General features: G+C 43.4%; 1 protein-coding gene across 9 annotated transcripts in view; it reads left to right on the forward strand.

Moving 5' to 3' along the window:
• TMEM178B (transmembrane protein 178B) overlaps positions 1–17,455 on the forward strand; it is a 228,789-nt gene that overhangs the window by 168,932 nt on the left and 42,402 nt on the right. The gene's annotated exons all lie outside the window — the stretch shown is intronic.

A 17,455-nucleotide genomic window follows, 5' to 3' on the forward strand; every position in this document is an offset into this window, starting at 1 on the left:
CGACTCAGGAAACATCCTCTTCCACGAGCGGCTTTGTCTTCAGGTATACTGTATGGAAATCCTCACTTGAAAATACCTACTTAATGATGTGCCAGCAGAGCTTCAGCTCGTGTCTCAGGGATGTGGTGACTTTGTAATGGGCCCTGACAGGGCTTTGCTTTAAAGGGGCTTTGTGTTATGGGTCTGGCATAAGTCCAGCTGTTCCTCCCGGCTAGAGGAGGGTTGGGTTGGTTCAGGCAAACAGGCTCCAGCCTGAGCTAAAACTTCTTTAGCTCCTCGCATGCTAATAAAGCTGTCCACTGCAAAACCCTAATAGGACTTTGCAGTTGGATGGGTCTTTGATTTGAAGATCCCAAAGCTCTTTATAACAAAAACTGCTGATTATGATTCCATGGTAAGACCAGATTAGATCAAAAGGGGGTTCAGGATCTCTGTTTGAGAGACAGAACAAATCTATCCCAGATGTACAGAAAATACATTCTGTGATTAGAATATGAATTTTATGAGCCTTTATAAGTAAATTGATAATTAATTTTTTCATTAAAATTAATTAAAAATCTTATACTTTATAGCACATTAACATCTATGTTTGTCTTGTCCCGAGTCATCTTAATGGAATGATAGAGAAGAGTCAAACTTATATATAGTTAAAATTAATTGAAATCTTGCTCACAGCCTCTATGTGGAGAAATTAGGGTGTAATTAAGCTGTCAATGATTGCTGTGTCTAGATGCTATGGTTATCGAAGTCCGTGTCAGATGCAGGTCCCTTGGAGGTGCAGACAGACAAAGGAACCCAAATATTCACCTCATTTCCTCCGTGGCTCATTGAACACGGCCAGCGGTGGGCTGCAGGGCCTCGGTGGCACTGGGGATGCCCCTGCCCTGCAAGAAGAGGTCTTGGTTGGCAGTGGCATGCCCAGACCCAGAAACCCTCCATGGCTGGGGGATGGCTCAGGCTAGGGCAGTGACCTGGGGCACGGCAGCCTGGAGCACAGGGCCATCGCGGCCCAGCTGAGCATCCCCCGCACTCCTTGCTACTGTGGTAGGCTCATGTACAGAGCCCCTAGGCCAAAATGTTGGTTGAAGCTGAAAAGCCAAAGTCACTAACTTGCTTTGGCTGTGTGACACTGCAGTGACACAGGGAACATGTCCTAAGAAGGGTTAAATTAGGGCTGATGTAACACTGGTACTTCAGGCCTTCAAGCCGTTAGAAATATCAGATGGCAGGGTTCCCTTTGGCTTTCCTATAAAACTCGTTAAACAATTTAAAAATATAATTAAAACAAGCACAGGAAGAAAATTTCTAATCAAAATATTATGTTCGAGTTGTGGTTAAGAGTATCAGTAACTTATGGGTAAAAGTAGTAGAGGACAATATAAAACGGTAGAAGTCCAGGATATTCATAGCTGAGTTTATGTATAAGAAAAAGCAACTACATTAGGGTAAGAAATGCAGAGACAAGGCACCCAAGTTGTCTTACCTCAGCCCTGTAGAGATGCCACAAACGGAAAAAGTGGAAAAACAATGATGTAGCGTTTTACAAGTTAAATCTCATCTGGGATCATGAAGACCTGTGTCACTCCTGTCCACAGTGAGCAGTAATCATTGCATCTGGCCACTGACTTCCCTAAAATTTTCTTTTGACCTGCAGAGGAGCCTGATACCTGACTACCGCTTTCGAGATGCCTTAAAAGTCACCGGGAGGGTGTTCAGATGTGTCGACCTAGAGGGAGAGAGAAAGGAGATGGGAGGAAATTACAGGGGAATGGAAGAGAGGAAGGGAGGTGTGCATTCAGAAATGAGGAGCAAGAGGTGATGAGAAACCAGAGTGGCACAGGGCAGAGAGGAACACGTAGAGAAAAGAAGGGGATTGGCACTGAGACGGCTGCAAAGGGACAGGAGGAAAGATGGGGAAATAGCTGGAGGGGGGTGGGTTGGCAGCCGTAAGGGGAAGGGTGGTGTATTTTCTTAAAGCAGAGCTGTTTTCATGCACTGGACATGCTTGGGGGCTTCTCGCTGGATAAGCTGCAGTTAGAGGGAAGGCGAATGGGCTCCTGGACCCTGATAAAGTGGATCCCATCTTTTGGGGCAGGATAGGTTATTTTAAAGGGCATATTGCTGTCAGTTGAGGTGTAGCCATCTGTCTTCTGCTCTGTTGCTAATAACTAAGGGGAAAGGGAGGTAAATCATGACCGTAGCCCAGCGGAGTGCAGCAGGAATGAATTCTGGCACCTGTGGGCATTCGCTTTCTGACAGAGCGTAAGCTTTCTGGAAATTTTTTCTTATTGCACGTACATGAGCACTATACGACCAGGAAGAAAGCTGTTCTCTCCCAATCAAAAGATGTTTTTTTCCATCTATCACAAGTGTATTTACTGTATCTGTCTTCTGCTCTGTGCGGCGCTGAGGCGTGTGTTTTGATATGCAAAAGTAGCAGACCTGCCTGCAATCTTTTCATTACCTTTTGGTATTTCAGACTGCATGATGAGATCAAAGAGGTTAACTGAATTAGGCATCTCCTAAGCACAGCGTTTTGGAAACGTGCGACTGTTAGCAATGCACAGTGGGCCTTTCCCTCCATTTGTTCCCCCCTCCTTCACATATGTACCCATCACAGCTTCAAACGCTGCATCAGATCTGGAGAGACCCATTAGGAAGTGTGCAAACCAGCCAATACAGGCGAGCTGAAAAGCTTCTTAAATGTGAGAAAATATGCTACAAGGATTTTAGATCCCAAATCAATTGCATCACTCGTGGGTAGGCACAAAATGAAACCATATGTTATCTTAGAAACAAAATATTTGAGAATTAATTCCTTTTTTACACACCCATCAAAGCTTGGCTTCCAATTTTAGCCTTCCCATTCCTGCCAGGGTTATTATTAGCCCTCTGCCACCACTCAGGTGCTGCAGGATGGACAGGGCTGCTGAAATAAAGGGCTTTCTGGCTGGAAAGGCAAAGTGAATAAAACAGCATGGTGGAAGGGCTGCAGGTGGCTTTCAGAAGTTTTTTTTTCAGCAAAATGAACAATTTATTTTGGAGCAGCCAAGAGAATTTTGGCTGAATTGAAATGCTTTGATTGCCTTATTTAACCCTTCTGAATCCTTTTGCCTTTTTCTTTTTAATTTAAGTGCGTTTTTAAAAAAGGCTGTCTTGAAATGAAAAGTCAGAAAGTTGTATTCCAAGAAAACTCTTTTTTTTTTTTTAAATATGGAACATACCAGCATTTTTATGCAATACTCAAATTTCCTTCTTTTTTAGCATCCACAGAACCAGTAGACAACAGCATTAAGCAGATAACTACACAGACATTTTGTGGCATGGCTTTTGGGAAACCTCATCACTCCCCACCACCAACAACTGCCCTGATTCTGAGCTGATCACGTTGATTCAACATTGGGCCTTGTCTTCTAATTCTCAAAGAAGTTTTGGAGTAAGGGGCAGGGGATGGCGCATCTGGCCAAATGGAGGAAGTCCTGAGCCTCATCCTGCTACCATCCCATGGCCACGGCTGAGCCCTGCACAAATGAGAACAGCCTCGAGGCTGCTCTGGTGGTGGGTGAGGGGGAGCAGGCCACATGCTGCACTACAGCATCAGGGCAATGTCAGGAAAATGTCAAAGCAGTTTGGCAGTCAGCTTCCAGCTTGCGCTTCAGACATCTCTGATCTACCTCTGCAGCCTTTAAGGTGAATGAGTAAAGACACCCCTGTGGTATGGTGGGCTTTCTGACTTGGGACTTCACTGGGCCATCCCCCAGTGAGAGACACAAGATAGTTGCCCCTTCCATAAAGAATGGTCCCTTGGGTACACGTGTTGGAGCACCACGCATCCTGTATCGGTGTTTGTAGACTTGGAAGGTTTGAGCCTTGGAGGCTCAGTTCTGGCACACAGAAATCAGGTGCGTGTTTCATGGAGCAGGGTTTGATCACTTAACTGTCTGGTCATGCCAGTGTGCTTGTGAGTAATTCAACTTGATATGGAGCATAACTGGAGTTGCTCGACATTTCTACCAAGTACAGGATCTAATTACAGAGTTATTTTTTTTTTTCTCAGTAAAACCAGAGGGTCAGTTTCACAGCAAGTCCTTCTAGATCTGAGCGGTTTTCTAAAACTTTGCTGTCAAACACAGTATTTATTAGAGTTGTGCACAAACACCTGATGTTGTGAAGAACATTGTGGGAAGTCAGAGAAGTGAACGAGGCCTCTGGGGACAGGGGACTGGCTGCTGAGGCGGGGTCGTCCTCTACAAGACTGGGAATGAGCAGACTTGAGGAGAAAGCTTTGAACAAACATTTATGTGCTGTTCCTCTCTGTGTTACCAGCACAGATGAAACAAGGCAGGGGCTCTCTCTGTCCTTTGCCGTGTGTGAAAACCCTACCTGCTTGCTGAGCTGTGGCCAAACAATGACTTAAGTCCCTCTCTTTTTGTCTGATGAGACCAGGTAGTCTCACACGCCAAGTTGGATCCTACCAGTTATTTTAGATGAAGCATGTGTTGCCAGAAGCAGTCAGGGCTAAAAATGGTATCCTGGCTTCGGGAGCAACTTATGCTGCTCCCTCGAGTCTGACAGGTGAAGGACTTCAGATCAAGCACGGCGTGGTGAAATCCAGCATGCTCTCTGCCACCACTGCTGGACACCCTGCACTTCCGACCCCCATTATCCTCCCAGTCCCATCAAGCACAACCCTGTCCAGATATCATACTGGTAGCCATCAGCTCCATCCTGCAGTTGCACAAACATCCATGTGTGGTCCGGCCGCAGTCCCCTGCCTATCCAGTGACATTACTTTGGAAAGGTCTTAGGTTTCACATTGCCCGTGAGCGTGGTTAATACAGTGAACCAGCAGCTACCCTACTATTATTTCTTCAGCACAGAAACACTTCAGGGAAAATGCCTAAAAAAGGCTGACTTTTTCATCAGGCACACTACTCCCAGCCTGTGCAAAGACCCAGCTTTCTGAGATGGTGCTTTCAGTGTCAGTCCACCTCCCCCACTAGCATTTAAGAGTTCATTAGAGCTTTTTGGGGTTCCACATTTGGCTCTGCGTTTCTGGAGGTGGGAAGAACATGCAGCAGTAACCTGGACCTGGAAGCAGAAACCAGACATAGCCTAACAAAGGAATAGGATTGCCTTTCTAACATTGGGGGTTAACTAACTACCAGAGCAAACCAGCAAGTTCAACATTTTTCTCATCTTCATCTTGTCATGTGGCAATTGGATCCCTTTCTGGAAGTTAGTTTTTAGCCCAATATTGTTGGATACAATACAGATGTAATCTGGGAAAGGTGTACGGTGTGTGATATACACCCAGACTCGCTGACCCAGTCTGCGCAGTGCTGTTTTGTGTCGAAATACCTTGAAAAGTACATTCAAAGCTGCTCCACAAAACAGAGTTAGAAAGTAGTTGTTTCCCTGGGGCTGATCACATTGGCGGAAATACTGGAAGATTCCTTGTTAGAGCAACTGCCGAGCCCTGTGACATCTGATGCTAACCACAGAGTTTGCACAGACTGAATGCCGCGTCCCATTTCCCTTCTGCTAGGAAAGACTTCCCCTAAATTTGCCATGTGAGGAAGCATCTCAGGCTAGACTGGGCTTAATGGGTGCCTCAGGCTCTTTTTCTGAGCACATATTTGCTGGGGTACATCCAGCTGTGGACGCACTTTTCCTTTTTGCCTTGCGTAACATCTGTGCAGTGGGCTTTTGTTTGGCTGGTTGGCACTTCTCTTCTCCTTCCCCCAAGCTGCTTTGGCTGCTCACCCAGCTTTTTACCAAATTGCAAATTTATATTCCTTCTGCTTTCAGCAGGCCCATATGTGGAACTGTCAAAATGTCACTGGCATCAATTGTGAAAGGTTAGTGCCACATTATAGTCAGCGAGCTTATTAACAGGGAAATGATTGGGTTTTGGAGAGGGGGAGGGAAGGACAAATGGGAATCCATTTTCCAGGCACCTGCTTCTCCTGCTAAACATTTCTGCTTGTCACATGTATGTTTTCAGACAGTGCTTTCCATCTGCATGGGAAAAAATAATAGCTAGAGACCCCGGGAAGAACAAGGCTGCTCCTTGTGAGATCTCAAGAAAGCTGGGCAGGGGGAGATGGAGAGGCAACGAGAGCAAATTGGTGAAATCTGTTCTGGTCCTGTGTGGCAGGACACATTCGTGTTCACTGACCCAGTGACTAGAGATGGGATCATGCTGCAGAACTTGTGTCTGGTGTGGGCCTGGTGTCGGACTGGGAGATGCTGGTGGGTTCCATGATTTCAGCTGGGCCCAAGAAGAACTCATGACATCTGGTTGCTCCTCAAGTCTACGGGTGCCTGTATACAGAGGAGAGCTTCCATTTTGCTGATTTTCATCTCTATGCTTTTCCAGATTTAATCAGATGGCATACAAAATCACCACTGAAAAAAATTTCTGTATCCTGCAACAAAGTATTTATCTGTCCAAGGCATTTTTGTGGCTTCTGTCACACTCACTGCAGAAAACCTAGCTCAGAATCTTTAATATATTAATCCTCAAAATGGCCCTGCGAGATGAGATTATCTTAGTTTATGAGAACTGAGGCACAGAAAGTCTGATTTTTATTTAATTTTTTTTTTTTTTTTTGCAATGCAAGTCTGTGAGACAGCAGAGAGTAGTATCTGGATCTTTGTAGACTCTCCACTAGTGTCTTGATCGATGAGTCATCCTTCTCATGCCTTGCCTTTGTCCTTTGACTTTTTCACCTTGTTCTTTCAAAGTCAACCTAATGTCTACCCGTAAGCACTAGATCCATCTATTAGACAGGGAAAAGGAGGAAGAGGAAGAGGAGGAGGAGGAGGAGGAGGAGGAGGACGAGGAGGAGTGCCCAGATTCTACCTAAAGGTTAAATCTGTGTTGCACTGTTACTCTGCAAATAGAGCGAAAATGCAGAGTAGGTGCTCATCTGTTGGATTTGTCTGGAGCTGCTGTTTCAGAGGAACCCCTGCCAGGATTTTGGACTGCAGCTTGCAGCCAGCACCAACCTGACCTAAATTCAGACCAGTGACCTCAAGGTGAAATCCAACAGAATCTGTAGCTGAGCCTCTGGGGCACCACTCTTCATTTTCTCCTGATTACTCCCTTTTTGACACAGCAGAAAAGGCCGTTTAGGTGGCCTACAATGTAGTGCTGGGGGGGTAGTACATTCCTGACCTTTTCTGTAGTAATGCTCTTGAAAATGAGGCGGAAAAAAAGGGAATGAATATTAATAATCGGATTGTCCCGGGGACTTTTCACTGGAGACGAAGCCCATTGTGTAGTGGAATTAGAGCGCGCACCACACGCAGGTGCCTCTTTGTTGCTCCCTGAATGTTGCTGGTAGGTGAAATTTAATTTAATCACTCATGACAAAAAAAAAATAAATAAATAAAAAATAAAAATGGAGATTTGGTGGCCTCCAATGGACAGAGGCGGTGAGAGGCCCCTCTCGCACGAGGCAGGAGCTTCCCTGCTCCCCCCACACTCCTGCCCTTCACTCTGTACGTGAGGTGATGGCCAACATGTGGCAGCCTTGGGAGCAGGGCACTAGCACACAGCAAGGCTGAGCCTCGGGAGGGCACGACACGAAACGGGTCAGTGTGTGGATGTCTCCTCTTGCCCCAGGTCTTCTCTGCAACCCCTGTGAGGGCAGCCTCCCCAAACCCCACTGACTGCTCGGCGGTGAGCTCTCTGGCTGAGGCAGCTCAGTTTAACGCCAGAGGTAGCAGCCGCGCTTATGTGGCTTTGTGGAGGTGCATGGCCCTGTTTGCTAGGTGCTGCCCAGAAGGGACAGAGGTGTCTGACAAAATTGCTGAAGGTCTGATTCTCCAGCAGGGACTGAGGAAGGTGGTGATGTCCCCAGTGACATGGGCATCGCAGCCCTTCGGGCTTGCCGCCACAGCACCAGGCCGCAGAGGGCCCTCCGGGCCCCGTCCCTGGCAGCAGGCTGGGCTGCCTCCTTCAGGCTCCAGAGGCCCTCCGGCAGAAAATCTGAGCTCAAAACTGGAGTTTTGAGCAATTAGCAGCCATTCCCCCACCTCCTTCTCGTGCCAAGCGGAATTTTAATGTACTTCCAACTTCTCTTTTTAGCACGCACAAAGAAAAAAGAAAAAAATTAATAATCATCTATAAGAGAAGTTCTTTTCAGACAAATGGAGAAGCATTCAATGCTGATATATATTTTCCCCCCCTTTTCAATGGTATCTATTTAAATGCAGATTTTCTGGTTTCCTATGTGGAGCCTGGAAGAAACGCCTTTCAATTTAAATGTTAATAGAAGAGTAAACTTCAAAATCAGAATTTCTCCATAAGGGAGTATTTTCTCATAGCTTTAAATGTCTTTCTGTATCTCTTCCCTCCTTCTCCCCCATCCTCTTTCCTCTCTTCCCAGCCCCCAGCCCGGCTTCACTTGCATTAAACACTCTTTTTTAAAAACCAAGAATACACCTTTTAGAGTTCCTGAATTAAAACGTTTAATGCCGGGGTCTGTGGAATGAGTATGTTTGAGCGGAGTGCTGGGGCACTGAGAAAGCAGAGGTATCATCCCTCCACCTCCAGCCTTTTTCATCCCAGACAATTATCAAACGTGCTGCTCTGAATGCTTTATGATGGGATTATTCTCAGGCTTGTGCTGCGTAATATTGCACCAGAGGTTGGGACAGGGGGCAGAAAAAGCTTTAGGATAATGTTTTAGTCACTCCTGAATGTGAGCAAGGTTTTGGTGGTGGGGTGGGTTGGGCAGCAGGGGAGGGAAGTCAAATGCAGCAAGAAGGTGGTAAAACAGGGGAGGTCTTAGTAAGTCTCTCTCTGTATTACATCTCCTGCTCCTCTTGTGGTCCTCTCTTGCGGACCTGCAGCCTCATTTATCTTCAGGATGAGCTTAGGCTAAATCTGTGTTTTACAAAAGGCTCTTAACACTGCCTGATGATGGGATTTTACATACAGTTGTTTCTTGCTTCCTGTCACACCCCATTTGTCATCTTTAATACAAACTTTCCTTCAATTTTCCTAATCACTCTCTTCCATTCTCCATCTGTTATTTGTCCTCTCTTCTCACTGAAAGAAAAAAGGGGACAAGATGTGTTTCCATTTCTTCTACCTCCTTCTGGCCACCTTTGCAAGAAGTGGTTCAAGAGATTCTAACTGAAGCTTAAATTTAAGTGCAATTTTGAAAATTTTAGTTTAGTGAAGGAATTCCTTCCAAAGATGAGACCCCGTCCTCGTGGGAGCCAGCACTGTGATGTGGTAGCATAGCTTTTCCATTTGTTCTGCCCACTTCCAGTGCTGCTGCATTGGCTGGAGCAGTCACTGCTGAGTTGGACCCGTAGATAAGCCAGTGGTGACTGGCACATAAAAAGCCATGTAACGGGGCAAAGTGTGCTCCCTGTGGAAGCAGGCTTCTGTAAACTAGACAATAAAGCCATGACTATATATAATAGGGTATAGAGCTTCCTGCATCCAGATTATTTTTACACAACTGTTACAGTACTCTGTACATCATTATTGTCTGAATGCCTCTGAAAAAAAGTGGTGAATCAGCCTGCATGGCACCTCTGGGAGATGGGAGAAAGTCTGATTTTCAGAGAAAAGCTTTGGAACACCCAACCCTGCCACATATTTCAAGGAAAACAGCTCTCTGAGCACTTCACACAGATGTACAGTCCTTTGCAGGTAGGCATGCTGGAGAGACAACTTGTCCCAAGTGTCTCTAGGTCTCACGGCTCTGATCTGATGAAGTCCCCCAGTTCGTTTTGAAATTGAGCAGAAGGCATTTTATTATGTGTGCCTGAAATTCTTCAACACTTGCATAATCCATGAGAGCTGTGTAATGAAAAGCCTCTTGGCATGACTCAGGCTGGGAAATGTTTGCTTTGTGTGGCCTCACCTAGCAGGAGCAGGAAGGATTAAAGTTATAAATATGCAGAAGGATGGCCAAAAATGCAGATGCCTCAGAGTTTCTTCCCTATTTCTGAGGAATGAAGAAGGGAGAGGAAGGATGAAAGGGTTGACTGGTCAAATTGCAAATGTACTCTGCTGGGACCGAAGCTTGGAAATGTTCCTAGATGATCACATATTGCAGTGCTAAAATTCTGGATAGTAAATCTGGAGAGAGAAAGACTATTTGAAACCGGCTCTTGAACATCTCTGGTTAAGTGGAAATCATCAACTTTAGGTACTTTCTGAAAAGGAAAAAAAAAAAAAAAAGAAGAAGAAGAAAAAAAAGGAGGAGAGGGAAGGAATGGCATGATTTGGGTTAGGGTGGAATGGAATGGAATGGAATGGAATGGAATGGAATGGAATGGAATGGAATGGAATGGAATGGAATAGAATGGAATAGAATAGAATAGAATAGAATAGAATAGAATAGAATAGAATAGAATAGAATAGAATAGAATAGAATAGAATAGAATAGAATAGAATCGAATCGAATCGAATCGAATCGAATAGAATAGAATAGAATAGAATAGAATAGAATAGAATAGAATAGAATAGAATAGAATAGAATAGAATAGAATAGAATAGAATAGAATAGAATAGAATAGAATAGAATAGAATAGAATAGAATAATGCTTTGGCAGAGGCTTAGCTGTGCTGAGCCCACTACATCAGGGGTTATAAGGGCAAAGCTTATGTTTCCTTCCCAGCCTGCTGTCACTCAGAGATGAGTAGCAACATAGCAGATAATAAAAAATCCCTTTTCCTCTCTGACCAAATGTTCTTTTTCAGCAGAAGGGGAAGAAAGATTGGAGCTAAAGGCTGAACCATTCTACATGATGATATTCACAGCTGTCTTTCTCCAAAGACCTAACATAAATTTTCTGTCTTCTGCAGTAAACCTCTACATCGGATCAGAACTGCATCTAATGCGTTAAAATTCCATTGTATAAAAGCCTCCTTTACACATCCACCTGTCTAATATCCATATCATAAAGTTTCTTGAATACAAATCCATCTTTTCAGCCTCATACAAGACACTTTTTCTCACCTTTTTTCACCAGCACTTAAACAAGGTTTGTCTCCTTCTTTCTCTACTGCCTCCTTAAATCTCTCTCCTATTATCTAGTGGTTCTCTTTTGTCTTCTCTCTGCTCTGCACAAGCAAAAAGCAAGAGTAAGGTCAGGGCTTGATATTCAAGATCCAGATGGTCCTTTCAGCCACTGCAGAATTTCTTAGACTTCTGTAGTTACCCCAAATACCGGAGGAATTGCTTTCAGAAAGTACCACACTGTGTGACTTGGTTTGGGATGTCCCCTCCCCCTCCGGTGCTTCATGAGAAGGTTCACTGGGGACTAGAAATTGAACAGCCATGTGGGGGTTGCTGTCTCAGCACGAATCTCTGAAGGCGTCAGCCTTTGAACAAGACAGGACTCCATTCTCCCTCCGATGAACTGCTCACCCAACTCTGAAGTCATTGGGATTTCTTACGAATGAAGGCAGGCGGAAGTGCCAGCAGCATGCAGCTGGCACCAACCTTTTGTGATTGTTTCTGTCTTAAATAACTATAAAATGCTTAAGAACTCTGATGGAGGAAATCCAGACAGATTGTCTGTCCTGACAAGAACAAATCATGTGTCAGGATGTCCATTCTACATCCTGTCCTGAGTAACACGTTGACTAGTGGCGACCACAGCCAGGGACAAGTGTCTGTGAAGTTTCTTATTGACATTTCCATATAGGTGGGTTCATACATGCTGGTAGCCAAACGATTTATCACGCAAAAAACTCTATTCCAGAGAAGGGGATGGGATTTTCTGGTTTAGGAGAAATTATACGTATATCTTAGTTTGTGAAACAAAGGCTCACCGAAGTCCTTTGGAGTATCAATAGTTAGATATTTATTTATTTATTTTTGTGAGGACCTTCTGCTGCTCTTTCTCTCATTTTTGAGGGTTGTGTTTTAGTGTATGTGTTTGTGACATGTATTTCTGAATCACTCTGGTGGAGAGTACATGCATATACTGTTACTTCTGTTGAAGTGGGTCATATTCATTGTGATGGCGTTACAGTAATCTTCAAACTGGAGACTGGGTTGCCACAAAATTCAGGAGAAGCACTCAGAGATTTTAACTGAGTCTCAGGTAGACTAATACATATTTCTTTTCTTATCTCTCCATTCCTGAAGTGGAAAGAAAAGATTAAAACCTCACCCTCCACTTGCCAACCTCATCCAAAATACCATCTTAAGCTGCGTGGAGAGAATCATGAGAGCCAGAAGATGCCACTCAAAATCATCTGCATTGATACTCACTTCTTCATGGTAGCTGGGAGCTGCTAGGTTTCGTTTTCAGTAAAAGACACACCTGTCCAATTATGCATCTTGACCCTCCTGTGTTATTGGGGTGAGGTGAGAGGAGGGATGATGTCAGATAAAGGTACCACTGTGCAGCTGAATCTATGTAAGAGAAGTCATTTAAACAAAACCTAGTGAAAGCTGGTTCTTAAACAATTTTCTATACATACATTCACTTAGAAAAAGATGATAAGGGAGTGATTTAGACTCTTTTTAAGTACAAATGTGTTTAAACCCACAACGGTAAAGAGAGATGAGAATGAATCTAGTATAGGATCTACTACAGTGCTTTGATCTAGTATGGATCAAAGTATGATCTAGTATAGATATAAGTATGACCTAATATAGATCAAGATCTAGTATACATCTAAGTGCAATGAAGGATTATGCTAAAGGATAATGCTACCCCAGTCTATTTCTACTTGATATGATATTATATCCTGGTATTTGGTCCTAGAGGGGCACTGAAATACATTAGTGATTTCCTTTTCAGTTTCTCCTTTTGATGTGACACCTCAGGAAAGGGTGATGCTGTACCCTGAATGTCCCCTAAGGTGTTGCAGGTATTCTGGATACAGACTGCCTTGATCCTTAGTCCTTATGGACCTTTCCGTATTGGTAGAAGGGAGATGTAGGGTGGACATTCTGAAAAGCTGTTTGCAGCAGTATTGCACTTTCTAACGCTCTGATAACAAGCTCTGTACTTTGATCTGGTAGCAAACACTTGAGAACAAGCAGTTCTGAAAGCAAAAGCAGTGCTGTGTGGTTAAAGGGCTGGCCAGAAATTGTGGTAATATAGATTCAATTATATGCTCCTCCACAAACTTTCCGTGTAGTCATGGGCAGGTTGATTATTCTCATCTTGTCTCAATTTCCCCATCTTTCACAAGAGGCTCATATTTTCCTTTCTCTATGTGTTGAGAGAAAATAAATGCCTAATATTTTTGGAGTATTAAACTCCTCTGTGGAGAAGAAGATAGATATCAATAGGGGGACCGAGCCCTTGCTTTGGAAAGATGACTTGCAATTTCAAAGAATAGGGCAGAACATCAGAAGTCAAAAAGGCATATTGAAATTTTCAAGAAGCAACACTGATTCAGAACATGTTCTGTTTGCAGCTGCTGGGGTGTGAAACTTCTTCCATGATGTGACAACCAGCATGAAATACTTTATTGCTCATAACAAATACAGATGGACAGATATCAGGGTGAAATGAAGGGCAGGGGCATTTGCAAACTGACAGAGTGAACCTTCTCCACATGCTGCTTGGAAATAAGCAGATCTTAATCGGCTCTTCTGCCTTTCATTATCTTCAGAAAACCTTTACAGTTAATATTCTCCAGTGGAAGACTAAAATGCTTTTAGGAAACACATGTTGTTTTATGAGACTCTTTCTTTATTTTAAGGGGGTTGTCTAAAATGCTAATGTTTCTCCTTTCATCACGATTCATGGAGCTTGTGCCTTTCAAGCTTACCATTTTAGTTTCAGTCATGGGAATTGGATTATTTCATCTGCTGTCCCTTCTCCAGTGTTACTAATCAAGAAATTTGTTGTTTCTGGCCTACTTGAACATGATGCCTGAATTTCTGGCCTGAGGATCCACATTGGTTTTGAGTCAGGATTGAGTTCCCTGCCTGCTACATGCAGCAGCACCTGTGGCAGTGCTAGGCATGGAAAATACCCCCAAGGGGAAGATATTCACACTTAACTTTTAGTCTGTTAATGTAAAAAAATAGAATGGGATGAAGAAGGTGTCTCTGAAACATGAGTGGAAAGCTAATATTGTACTTTCACTCACAAGTGATGGGGCTGTCTAAGTCCATGTAGCAAATCATGAGACTACTGGCCAAACAGGCACGGCACTGAGTCAGTTTCTACACTATAGGTCCTACAGAACAAGCAGTGCAATACCCTTCTTACCTGCACCATGTAGCCACATTCCTAAAGGTTTGGCTTACTAGATGGTGGAGAGGGAGGATTCACAGTACTGCTGCAGCCTGTGCACTTTGCTACAGCGTGAGGATGCTGGATAGATAACCAGGAGGGCATCAGCTGTAGAACCAGCTAAGCAGTGCACATGAGTGAGCTAAGGTAAGGTATGTCTGCTGTTGCAGCTTCCATTTAGCTGTATAAAATTCAACAATGCATTCTTCTGGTACAATCACTCCTCCAGTTGATTGGGATTGTCATGCCATCATCCTGAGATTCTGCAGTTACTCAGAGAGGTTTTCCAAGAAAGAAAGAGTGTGAGAATCCTACATTTCATTAACTAAAAATAATACTAATAATAAAGAAAAATAAAAAATCAGACTCAGGATGTGCTCAGATGTTACAAAGTAGTGTTACACGACCAAAGCTTGACCCTGTTTACCTTTGCAGGGTATGTATTCAGAAAAAGTCTTATCAGTGCCAATCAAATTCAGACAAAAAAAATAATCACATTTTCCTGATGAGCTATTGTTTATTTATGTGGCACCCCTTGCTCCTAAATTAGCAGAGAGAATTTATATATTGCCTCAAGTATGCAATGCAAATCTTTGCTTTTCGGCTGTTCTTTCCTTGTCAAGCACCATGCCAACAGAACAATAATCGTAAAAAATACAATTAACATGGGTTTGTGTCCAGAGGAGAGGAGTTTCTATTCCCTGCCCTTCTCCTTACTAAATAACCTGAGCTTGTTGATCTGCTGTTGCAACGCATTATATATGTTAAATATTTTCCCACAAAAGAATCACTTTGCACAGACTCGTTCCCAGCACAGACATCAGCATTGTGCTGGCTCGGACAGCTGAGCAGCACTGGGAAGATGCTGCTGGACAAGCACAGGCTGTTTGTGAAACCATATTTCAGTCCCTTTCTTAGCTCTGCTATTTGCAAGGGCTGCCTTCAAGGAAGTTTATGACAAGACAAAAACCAAGATGTTTTTGAACAGAAAAGAAAGATTATATTTTATTTGTTTTAAATAGACCCTTATGGATGGGCTTGTGAGGAACTGCAATTGGCTCAAGCAGCGGTATTCTTAAACTGAGCCCACTAAACTTGCAAGAACTAGGGTTTCTTAAAGAAGTGTGATTTTAAATGTTTTTATGGGTGGTATTAACTGTCAATCAGAGGTTATGTTTTTTATTTTTTTCAAGAGTGTGAGCCCAGAATTAAGATGCTGATGGATTTTGCTGTGTTGTTAGAAAGGGAATTTCAGGCTCCGTCAGGAAGAAAGGTCTAGTGAAACAAACCTCAAAAATCGCATCTAGAAATCTTGGTCCTGCTATTTGAACTATTCTGTTCAATGGCAAAACTCAAAGTCATTTTAGTGGGATGGAAACCATTCCTTGGTTTGTTGTATGGGATACTTGTATGGGGATACTTGTGATCCCCTCTGGGACCTGTGAGAACCAGCTCCATCAGTTTGTTATTGGGATAGACCTGAGGAGTTACTGACATCTCACAGCTGAATAAAACTATTTAAATTCAGCTCATTAAAAGCAGGTTGTTAGAGTATGTTTCCATTAGGACAAGCAAGTGCTGTTACCCAGAGTCAGCAGTCACCAGTTAGAACGGACAGGCTTTGCTGAGCTGACACAGACAGCTGTGCAGCGGCGCTGAAATGTGTTTTGCTGTTATTGAAGATGACATAGGAAACAGTAAACATTTTAAGTTTTCATCTGTCTTTCAAATTGAGCCCAGGCCTTTATGGGCTACAAAGTACAAAGACACTCTGCCATCAAAAATGCTTACTAACGTTTACTGCTTGCTTTAGGAAGCCCTCTGAGAAATTCCCAAGGAACAGACCGGCACTGCCTGTGGGAAGTAGGAATTTCTGTAGGAAATGCTTTTTTTTTTTTTTAATTTTTATTTTTCCTGCACCAGACCTACTTGAACATATTAAAATGCTTTGTGGGGAGTTTTTGTTTGATTTTGGTGGGATGATCACGAACCCTAAGATAAAAAGATGACTTAAAGACATATATGTAGTTAAAAGGGCGCTGGTCACTGATGGGCTGAAGGCCTGGTCATCTTTACGTTGTCAGAGAGAGACCTTGTAAAAATCAGTGACAATCTACCAGAACTTGTAACCTCAAGGGAGGAATTGTGTTCTGCAACTTGATCTTGGGTAAGTAATGCTACAGTGAACACAGCCCTGAGGAAGCAGTCATTCACTGAATCAAATTATTCTGTTCCAGCGTGCCTATAGGCCTTGCAGACTCTTAAAGTTTTTGGTTTAGGAATTTTATAAATCTCTGGTTATGACACTTTATTGTTGTTCACAAGTTTCACTGAACCTGCACTACTGGTATTGGTGGTCCTTCTGACCCACTGTAGAAAAAGGACCAAAAATAACAGAAGCTGAGAAGCAGTCAAAGACCAGCCAAGGAGAAAAGCTGCTGTAGAGGCTGGTGGCTGTTTCACTGCTTTCAATTTGTCCTCCCTCTGTCACAAGCATTCTGTTTCTTGAGAGAAAATGAAATTGCTATGCAAATAAAATTTGCTTCCAGAAGGAAACAAATTTTTGGAGAGCTGACTTGGCTGGAATTTTCTCTGCACACACACTCTTGACATATCAGTGCTTAAACTTTGTATACATGCATGAGGAGGGACAGGGAACAGTCAAATGTTAGTGAAGATGTCTCCATCTGTTCCATTATTCAAGCATGTAAAGATGCTTGTCAGCTCTCATAGTCCTTGCTCCTTTTTCCAGGTGGTCTCCGTGCTCAGATTTCACATCAGAAACAGCAGTGAAGTTTTTTTCTAGCATATGTAGGAGTAGGGATCCCAGTAGTCCCATCCTTTTTGCAGAAAGCAAATACGGGATTCAGCAAAGGCTTAATTTATAGGTTCTTTACATTAGATCTTGAGGATCTTTGCCCTTTATTTTTGAAATAAATACAGGTCAACCCCAGACCACATCTGGTTCTTTGTCCCCACGTGCAGAGCACAAAATACTTCACTTCAACCTTGTGCTCTCCTGCTACTCTCGGTGCTCCCTGGAGCACTCAAAAATGTCCTTACCAAAAATCATCTGACAAGGTCACCATCTAGATACAAGAGAGGGCAATAAAGTGCCCTATGCCCCAGCCATGTGTGTGCAGTGCGTTTCTTGTCTCTGACTCCAGAGTATCTGTGCACCTCACCATCCTGAAGGTCCTGGCTTTCACTG

The sequence above is a fragment of the Anser brachyrhynchus genome (genome assembly GCF_964034855.1).
Source record: "Anser brachyrhynchus genome assembly, chromosome: 1".
Taxonomy (NCBI): Eukaryota; Metazoa; Chordata; class Aves; order Anseriformes; family Anatidae; genus Anser; species Anser brachyrhynchus.